Source organism: Ixodes scapularis, unplaced genomic scaffold (genome assembly GCF_016920785.2).
Source record: "Ixodes scapularis isolate PalLabHiFi unplaced genomic scaffold, ASM1692078v2 PGA_scaffold1__304_contigs__length_218370807, whole genome shotgun sequence".
Classification (NCBI taxonomy): domain Eukaryota; kingdom Metazoa; phylum Arthropoda; class Arachnida; order Ixodida; family Ixodidae; genus Ixodes; species Ixodes scapularis.
Window position 1 is genome coordinate 157,652,760 of NW_024609846.1, and position 10,720 is coordinate 157,663,479.

The window sequence follows — 10,720 nt, forward strand, 5'->3', positions numbered from 1 at the left end:
CTGATGGGTCTAATCCGGCAAAATTTGGATTCAGCAAGTTCGGCACAGGAATGGGATGCGCAAAATAGTTGCAAAAATTTATCGAAATACAAATACAAAATACTTCTACAAAAAATGATTTAATTGCAAATCCAATTACACTTTCTAAAAAAGTATTGAGCTACAAGATACAAATACAATGAGAATATTTTATCATCTGCAGTAACTTCTGCCTGTACATTTTATTCCCAGAAAAATGCACAAGTAAAGAATGAGGTCCATGCATACCAAGAATCAAATTCTTAAAAAGAAAGTTGCAGCTCTAAAAATAAAATGCGTTTGTCATATGATAGGTGGTACAACACCAGGGATAAGAATGCATTCGGTGTGAGTTTAATTTCAAAGGGTTAATGAAGCAACAAATCCTTTTCTAACGTGTCGTTAATGCGACTTCTTAAAAAATAACGCTATCACAACCAAAAAGTCAATTATCGCAGCAATCAAAAACCCCTTTCATTCCTTGTTCTCCTCTTTCGTTTATTTATTCGGTGTTTATTTGCGCGCGAAGCACATCAAGTTTTATGCTCTTTCCACATGTCTCACATCGCGAAGAGTGCCAAAATCGCATTTCATCTCAAGGTTACCCAAAATTGTATTTGCCCAACATTTGAAATACTGATGATACTCAATTTCAGTATTTAAATACACTTGACAAATACATTTACTGACGGGTAATTAAATACGAAGTGCAAAATGCTCGAAGTATTTCAAATATCTATTTCAAATACGTGTCTTTGAAATGCTGCCAATCCAGTTTTCGGCACATATCTAACTTTAGAAGGAAAATGCTTCAGGCCATAGGAAAAATTCGGCAAACGATCGCGCGTGCGCATACATGCGAACTGCCTGCGCTGACCGCAGACTGCTGTTGATCGCGCGAACAACAAGGAGAGAAACGGACGGCAGGACGGTTCAGTATTTCAGCTTTTGCTGTGAATCTCGTTTCCACAAGCCTATTCGTCATCGCAATGCGTGATGATTAATGGTCATGCTCCCGAACGACCGAATAAAAATTCGAAGTGCTATCCAAAGCAGATCTCGAACCATAAATGATAAAAGCATCGACTGTTCGTCAGCTCGTGGGGGTGAAATTGATGCAGCGCTCAGTGCAGGTAACCATGGCTACCAACGATAAACTTTGCGCAGATAGAACGCACCATTGCTTCCAATGCTGATGACAATTATAAAAATGAATAACAATATTATCGTATATAGCCTTTCCGGTGGAGGCTCAAGTGGCTCAAAGGAGTTAGGGACATGCCTATGGTTATGTGGGCCAGACGTGCCTTTGGTCATCGCTTGACGGCTACACACTTGCGCCGATAAAGTTGCGAAACATAACTCGCATACTGCGGGTCGTGACAGATTATAGAAAGAAATTACTCTAATGTCGCAAATAAAAAGAAAACAAAATTACATTGATACAATTAGGCCTTTGAGTCACCCTTTATATGTCAGTATCTGTAAATATGTTGTGTTTAGTGTTTCAATGAACAACAAAAACATTTTCCGCCACTAGAGAACATCAATAAACCTGTTCAGCAACGCTGCGCTTCTGGCGAATGAACGTCGAATCTGAGTGAAAACCGTCAAAAATTCAGCAAAGACGATTTTTTTATTTGCTAGAACGATCGGCCCATCAAAACTTCTTATGCAATCTTCCAACAGACCCACTAAAAGTAGCAATTTTCGACGCTATGAAAGTATACGCATACTTTTTTATGATCAGTTTGATACTTTTAAAACCTGAAAGGGGCCTACTCAGGCCAATAAACGACTACACATAAATATTTTGTTCCCCCACTATATAGATAACGATAGACTAAAAATAACTGCTCTTACGATTTCCTTCTTATTTTCTCTTTCTACAAATTTATGATTTTAGAGTTGTTTCAAAAGTGAAACGCTCGAAATGCAAACTGAATCTCTCTGCATGTCTCTAATTTGTGCACCCACGTTTTCTTTTATCCCGTATGACGCGTTATCCCTTAATCACGTGCCTCCTAATCAACAGTTTATTACCAGCGCTCAACGCGTGCCTGGTAATCAACATTTCACACGTCGCCAATATTTATCGTACGTAATACCATGACATTTCGCACAACGTAATACCTATAGTACAAGCCCAGTTTCCTGCAGTGTATCACCTCAATGCTCTTTGCTTTACTAAAGATGCCTCCCGCATCGGAGTCGAAACACTTAAATGAACGGTTGATATTGTTAAGTCAAGCCGTTTTTCCTTGAACTTTTACCGCAAACCATACCGCGCGCGCATATATACACACAGACAAAGATTCGAAAGCATATCATCCTCACATTGTCAATTATTTTTAAAAGACAAACATTTCGCCGAGCGTAATCCCCAAAACCGGTGATCGTTTCGACGCGCACACCAAAGCTCTTTCGTTCTCGCACGATTACGACAGTCCTTCCTGGGCAGAAGCACACCTGCTCGCGCAACGGCGGACGCAGCATTTCCTTTTCACTGTGTCCTTACTTAGGGGGGCTTATCGCCCATCGACGCCCGCGTGCCCTCCACTCAACAAGGGCTTCACGCCTGTCGTCGGCGACCGAGCCGAATAAACCAACATACAGATGGACAAAGCCATTTCTCGCGCGTTCGTTCACGACTGGCAGGTCACTGGAGCGATCACGCGAGCCGCCGCGTCGCCGCGCCTCTTCGAGAGTCGGCCAGAGCCGACGCGAAGAACGCATGCAGGGTACTTCCGGTGGAGTCCGTACACCTCACGAAATGACGCGCAGGTGTCACGGGCGTCGGCTCCGCGTTATCGCCCCTTACGGTGCTAATCGCCGGCTTTCGTGGGGAGTGCAGGCACTGGGGAGGACACCGCCGACCGCACGCACACTTGAGGGATGGCGCCCGCGGCCATATCGAGGGCGAGTTCTCTTTCTTGCGCGGATGGCTTTTTTTTTTTTAGTTTTGTTTATTGGTAGGAAACTTTTGTCTGTCAGCGTGTGAATTACGGGGAGACTTTATAGAGACGTTTTACAGTTGATCGATCACTTGTCGTTTGGTCAGATGCCGAGTACTGCACATACGTTTTCTCGAAAGATGCGAATGCATAGTTGAGTCACCCTAGCGTCGCTGAGCTCAAACTCAGCGTGAAACCAAGTAGAGCTGTATATGGTCAATGGTATACAGGGACTTACGGGCTTACATTTGAGCTACGGTGCTCATAGCAACAGCAACTAAGAGCACTACAGCGTATCAAAATTGAAGAAGAAAAAAAGACTCATCATTATGGAGAGTACGCGGGAGTGAAGTAGAAGGGGGTCAGTAGATGGTTCTGATGACAGGGGAGTAGAGCATACGGGCGCGCAATAAAAAATGCGCACTTTCTCAGGAGGATGCATTTCCGATCTTATGAGAGCAGATCTTATATGCACTTAGAATTTTCTGACACTTTTAAAGCTGATACTATCCCATGTTTCGGATTTCAGCGCGGCTCGCAACGTCAAACCGATCGTGTTAAAACTTTACTCTATGCAGTATAATTCAAAATTCGCTCAATAAGCAGTAGTGTAAAATTTTGACGTTTAAAGAGTCTAGAATCATACCCATGAGGAATTAATGTAGGCTCAGTCAACTATATACTGTGTTTCACCTTAAGTCCGGACGCATGCCGACGCTCTGAGCTGATCTTACAAATCAAACATCGTCAAAAGCGCAAGTCACTGGGCCTTCCTTGTACATGATTGGTTGAGCGATGATGCAACACATACAGAAACATGATGGACACCATGATGGACGTCGTGATGGCGCGCTTTCAACGTTGTTTGATTGATCCAACCAGCTCGTAGCATCGGCTGCATCCGGACTTGAGGTGGAACAAAGTATAGACGTGTGGCGTCCACATATAAGCCACGGCAGCGGAGGCAGAAGAAAGCGTCAATAGGGCTCAAGCACTGCTGCTCGGGTGATCAGCAGGGCAGCCATGTCATACTTCTACAGTCCATGGAAGCAACGTGTAAATAATGTAAATACGTGCTTGCAAATGCATACTCGTACTTGGAAACGTTACAGACGTTTACAAGTACGACCTCTGGGTGTGTGCATATGTTTATCTAACCTGAAATTACTCTCCCTCTACGGGCGACTTGTCTCTCACCTGTAGGTGAGCAATTTAACCAGTGCGGTGCAACCGCTTGCCTGGGGTCTTCGACGTGCACCACGGTGTGGTGATACACGGCCGCACGCCGGTATAGGTTCTCATCACCATCATCATAAGCCTTTATTTGTGCCAATAAACAATTAATCATGGTCAGCAATGGGGCATAGTAAAACAGTTGAACAGTTCGAAACGGGCAGGGCTGGGGATTGAACCCAGGATCCCCGGGCTCTGCAGCGCGAGCTTTCGCTCCACGTTCTCCGAGCTGGTCTGCGCTATAGACAACTCGGCCACCAATTCCCCCATGGCCTCTGGACGCCGCCATTTTGCTGCTGGTGTGGGTGGACGTCTGATAGTCAAGCATTGCTGAGGCCGTAAGTACGCCTCAGCAATGCTTGACTATCAGACGATATACCCAGATCAGCAGCAAGATGGCGGCTCCCGGAGGCCGTATCTTTCAATCGTCTATAGGTTAGAAGCTTTCTAAAGACCTGCAGGACAGACGTTGCGTATGCAGAGTCCTCATCAAACGCCGTCTCATAGAGACTAAGCTAAACTTAGCCATTTATATTAAAGATTCATCGTATGCCTTTCGTGTACGTATACCCCCCGCTGTCCATCGGTATCAGGCTCCCCAAAAAAACGAGACCCGCCTCTCATTCCTCTCGGAATGCGGTGACCTCGACACGCACCCCGGTCACGTCTTTGGCCACTTGAGCCGTGTAACTTACTCTCGACAGCTTCGGCCAGACTGAAATCTACCCGACAAGATGCCGTCGAGTCATCGACGTGTATACAACTCCCGTCCCCCCCTCCCCCCCCCCCCCTCCCCCCCCCCCCCCCAAAAAAAAAAGAAAAAAAGAAAACAAGTTTCATAGTCTCCTCATTCTATACATCGCGACCGAAAAAACGATTTATCCGACAGCTCCGGCCCTATATATAACGGGGCAGTGTCCGCACCGCGCATCGATATACGCCACGAGCGGACGGACCCCGAGGTATCGGCGCCGTTCTGGCGGCTATTTTTTTGCCCGCGCGACGCCTGCGAGCCGAGAAATAGTGCGTGAGGGCAAGCGCCTGAAACCAAGAAAGAAATTCGGGAGCGATCGCGCGTTTTCTTCTTTTTTGTTGTTGTTTTGTTGAGTGCAACTTTTTTGCCCACAAGTGGACGCGCTTGCTCGCTTCGGAGGCATTCCGAATAGCCGACAGACACTCATGAATAATAAAACAATGGAAAGTGGCTGCCCAAATTATGCTCGGAGTAAACCATGGCAGAGCAGTGTATAAGCCGTAGACATCAGCAGACCAGTGCTTGCGCTCGACAATTGGATTTTTCTGGGAAGCCACGCCTGTCACCAAAAGCGTTCCATTATTTTCGGGGAGGAGAATGGAGGCGCGACTCATGAAGGGGTTATGACACGAAAATTAAGAGGGTAGATTATTCTTAAAATGGAATGCTCATAGCGTCCTGTATTTCCACGGATTACCCGCGGATCATTCGCGGATATCCGCGGTCAACTGGCGGACGCGGATAAAAATTAATCAGATTTCGCGGATTGCGGATCGGATGCGGATGCGGATCGGATACGGATATCCGCGCGTCCGAATCTAGATTTTTGCTGAGGCGGCCCGCAAACGTTTGCGACCGCAGAGTGCAAAGTTAATAAATAAGCGATACTATAAAGTGCACCAGCGAATGTTTCGCGGAAGCAAATTATTGTCTTCGAGAGATGGTGCCAATCGGGAAGAAAATTGTTCTTTACGCCAATGAAGACCCGATTCTCGCCAAAGATCGCTTCATTGTCTCATTAAAAATGTTATCCATAGAAAACGTTACAAAATAAAAGCGTTTACAACTCCCCGCAACGCCTAATTATAGCGCAGCTCTTGAGAAGGAGGAGGTAAGGGTACTGAGGGGAAAATATACCCCTCCCCCCCCATCCTCCCTGCTATTCCTCTTCCCCTCTTCCCTCCCCCTCCGCCTACTTCTCCTCCTCCTCCCCTCCTCCCCCTCCCCTTTCTCCCCCTCCTCCTCGCCTCCCCCTCCAGGAAACGTCACGAGGGTAACGTTTCGGCATGGTGCCGAAACGTCACCGCGGTTACGCCGACGGCGACGCCTCTCAAGCCGGAAACGGGCGCCAAAGAGCTGCGCTCTAAAAATGCAGAGGCATCAATCGTTCTGGGGGAACGTACGTGTTCCTGTACTCAGAAAAAGAGCTGAAAACGTTATGTGGCAAAGAAGACCCAAAACGCGTACAAACCACAACAAAGCAGAAGCCTCCACAACAAGTAAAACCTGGTGCGTGTGTGTCTGTGCGTCTCTTTTTATCACTCGACAGTTGCTTAGCTGCCGATAAGTATGTGGTCTAGAGCACGCAGTTCGGGGTCATGTTGAAAACTGAAATCGATAGGAGGTGTTACCATTATTGAATGTTATGATATTTTCCCAATCATGTACTGCCGTCTCGCCGCCTATTATAGTACTTCGTTGCGGTGAGGGACCACCTTTCCTTTCCCACTTGCTTTATTGTTTGACCTACATAGAAGGCCACAATATTATTAGTCTGTCCTTTATTAATTTTCATGTTTAAAAAATGCGTGTCTACTTTTTAATAAAAAAAACGGACGAAAATATTTTTCCATTTGAGCGCATCTTCTAAGCAGAATGTCACCGGCTCCTAGAACGATCTTGGAACTGCGATCATCACTCCAGCAACGCGAAGTATCTCTGAAAGGATGATCGCTTATAATAAAAATACGAGAAAACGAAATGTGGTATTATGCACTTTCATTACATTTTGTCTCGAAGACTTCTTGTACAAAGATAAGCAAACGGCGTAACAAGTACCATATAAATACTTTTTTTTTTTAATTCAGGCTTGATTTTATGATGTAACATGATGCACGGATTGCAGGTCGAATGCGGTTCCGAATTGTGCAAATGCGGTTCGGATGCGTATACAAAGTCTGCGGATGCGAATCGGATACGGATGATCAAATTGTTAACCGCGCAGAGCTCTACTAATAGGCTACTAGTATATCCACCAAATTTCGCGATTTTCAGAGTTCTAGTAATTGCAATGGTCAATTTACGAACGTTGAACATTTTCGTCTGGCGACCAGGCAACATTACTCAAGTTAGTCACACCATGGTGCCCACAAACCACGAGATCATAGTTGAACACTACCTGCTTGCAGGCGCCCCGATGTTTGCCCAAGCTCGCCTCGCCACGGTACGATCAAACACACCCACGGTTACCCCGACGCTTGCTCTCGTCCCTTTGGCCTTCCACATGACAAGCACGAGCGAGATCGTAGCAGACGACGGCGAGTTCTTCCGTGACGATCTCGTCGCCGTCGCTGGGGCTGTTCGCCGCGGGTCGAGGTCAAAATAACCAGCTTCTAACATATTTGGTGACAATCCCTCTCATCGCTGCTGCGATCAGTGTCGAGGACTCCGACATAGCGAGCGATGTAGTAGACGTCATCGTCTCCTCGAAACCGCGTGCAGAAAACGTGGAAGATAAACGAGAAAGTTAAAGCGCGAGGCGCCGAGAGAGCCAAGTCTGCGAGTGCGTGCAAGGGGATGCCGCGCGTTGGGCGAATGACGTCACCGACCCAACAAACGTGGCGGCATGTTCGAATGGGGCGGGTCCGAGGATCCCGCCTATAAATCGATTTATATATATGAAACTATCGCGCTATTTTCAAAACAAATTTTGCAAAAATATAGGAACATACAATGGGTCCTAGCAGTATACTCTAAGCTTGATAACCTATAACCTAGAAAATAAAGGTTACAACGGCAGTCGTTTTCATGTTTAAATTGTTTTCATCGAGGCTATAAGCGAAGGCCCAAATCGAAAGCCACAAAGCCGATTTAAAGAGTACTTGAATGGCCGCCGACGTGTAACCTCCACACAGCCCTCACTGTATCCTTTACACGAGTCTATATATTTTCTTCTTAGCAAAAAAAAAAAAAAAACAACAAAAAAACATGTATATAAAAACCGAAGTAAAAGGGGGAGAAGGCGCAGATGGAGAGGGAGAATCGCAGAGTGATATTTCGAATGTGTGCGGCTCGTTGACCATACAGCCCGGACTACGATTCAACCCAGCGAGCGCGAAAGAAGAAGAAAAAAAAACAAAAACGAAGTGCGTTGTTTTCGAGACAATTATTGCAACAGTCTGTTCTCTCTTCGAAAAAAAAATATTTTTTTGACAATTTTTAATTACTTCTATTATCTACCAAACAATACACATTTTGTAATAACAGCGTTGGCAATCATAACGAAATGTCGCGTTTTCATTAGTCACATGTCGTCCTGGTTGACGGAACAATGTTCCTCCCCTCGCCGGAGATGACCTCGGTGTGTACCATATTTGATAGCTTCTTTAACAAGGAAATAGCGAGGGGAACAATGTTCCTCCCCTCGCCGGAGATGACCTCGCTGTGTTCTATCTTTGATAGCTTCTTTAACAGGGAAATAGCGAGGGGAACAATGTTCCTCCCCTCGCCGAAGATGACCTCGGTGTGTTCGATATTTGATAGCTTCTTTAACAGGGAAATAGCGAAGGGAACAATGTTTCTCCCCTCGCCGGAGATGACCTCGGTGTGTTCTATCTTTGATAGCTTCTTTAACAGGGAAATAGCGAGGGGAACAATGTTCCTCCCCTCGCCGGAGATGACCTTGGTGTGTTCTATCTTTGGTAGCTTCTTTAACAGGGAAATAGCGAGGGGAACAATGTTCCTCCCCTCGCCGGAGATGACCTCGGTGTGTTCTATCTTTGATAGCTTCTTTAACAGGGAAATAGCGAGGGGAACAATGTTCCTCCCCTCGCCGGAGATGACCTCGGTGTGTTCTATCTTTGATAGCTTCTTTAACAGGGAAATAGCGAGGGGAACAATGTTCCTCCCCTCGCCGGAGATGACCTCGGTGTGTTCGATATTTGATAGCTTCTTTAACAAGGAAATAGCGGGGGGAACAATGTTCCTCCCCTCGTCGGAAATGACCTCGGTGTGTTCTATCTTTGATAGCTTCTTTAAAAGGGAAATAGCGAGGGGAACAATGTTCCTCCCCTCGCCGGAGATGACCTCGGTGTGTTCTATCTTTGATAGCTTCTTTAACAGGGAAATAGCGAGGGGAACAGTGTTCCTCCCCCCGCCGGAGATGGCCTCGGTGTGTTCTATCTTTGATAGCTTCTTTAACAGGGAAATAGCGAGGGGAACAATGTTCCTCCCCTCGCCGGAGATGACCTCGGTGTGTTCGATATTTGATAGCTTCTTTAACAAGGAAATAGCGGGGGGAACAATGTTCCTCCCCTCGTCGGAAATGACCTCGGTGTGTTCTATCTTTGATAGCTTCTTTAAAAGGGAAATAGCGAGGGGAACAATGTTCCTCCCCTCGCCGGAGATGACCTCGGTGTGTTCTATCTTTGATAGCTTCTTTAACAGGGAAATAGCGAGGGGAACAGTGTTCCTCCCCCCGCCGGAGATGGCCTCGGTGTGTTCTATCTTTGATAGCTTCTTTAACAGGGAAATAGCGAGGGGAACAATGTTCCTCCCCTCGCCGGAGATGTCCTCGGTGTGTTCTATCTTTGATAGCTTCTTTAACAAGGAAATAGCGGGGGGAACAATGTTCCTCCCCCCGCCGGAGATGACCTCGGTGTGTTCTATCTTTGATAGCTTCTTTAACAGGGAAATAGCGAAGGGAACAATGTTTCTCCCCTCGCCGGAGATGACCTCGGTGTGTTCTATCTTTGATAGCTTCTTTAACAAGGAAATAGCGGGGGGAACAATGTTCCTCCCCTCGTCGGAGATGACCTCGGTGTGTTCTATCTTTGATAGCTTCTTTAAAAGGGAAATAGCGAGGGGAACAATGTTCCTCCCCTCGCCGGAGATGACCTCGGTGTGTTCTATTTTTGATAGCTTCTTTAACAGGGAAATAGCGAAGGGAACAATGTTTCTCCCCTCGCCGGAGATGACCTCGGTGTGTTCTATCTTTGATAGCTTCTTTAACAGGGAAATAGCGAGGGGAACAATGTTCCTCCCCCCGCCGGAGATGACCTCGGTGTGTTCTATCTTTGATAGCTTCTTTAACAGGGAAATAGCGAAGGGAACAATGTTTCTCCCCTCGCCGGAGATGACCTCGGTGTGTTCTATCTTTGATAGCTTCTTTAACAAGGAAATAGCGGGGGGAACAATGTTCCTCCCCTCGTCGGAGATGACCTCGGTGTGTTCTATCTTTGATAGCTTCTTTAAAAGGGAAATAGCGAGGGGAACAATGTTCCTCCCCTCGCCGGAGATGACCTCGGTGTGTTCTATTTTTGATAGCTTCTTTAACAGGGAAATAGCGAGGGGAACAATGTTCCTCCCCTCGCCGGAGATGACCTCGGTGTGTTCTATCTTTGATAGCTTCTTTAACAGGGAAATAGCGAGGGGAACAATGTTCCTCCCCTCGCCGGAGATGACCTCGGTGTGTTCGATATTTGATAGCTTCTTTAACAAGGAAATAGCGGGGGGAACAATGTTCCTCCCCTCGTCGGAGATG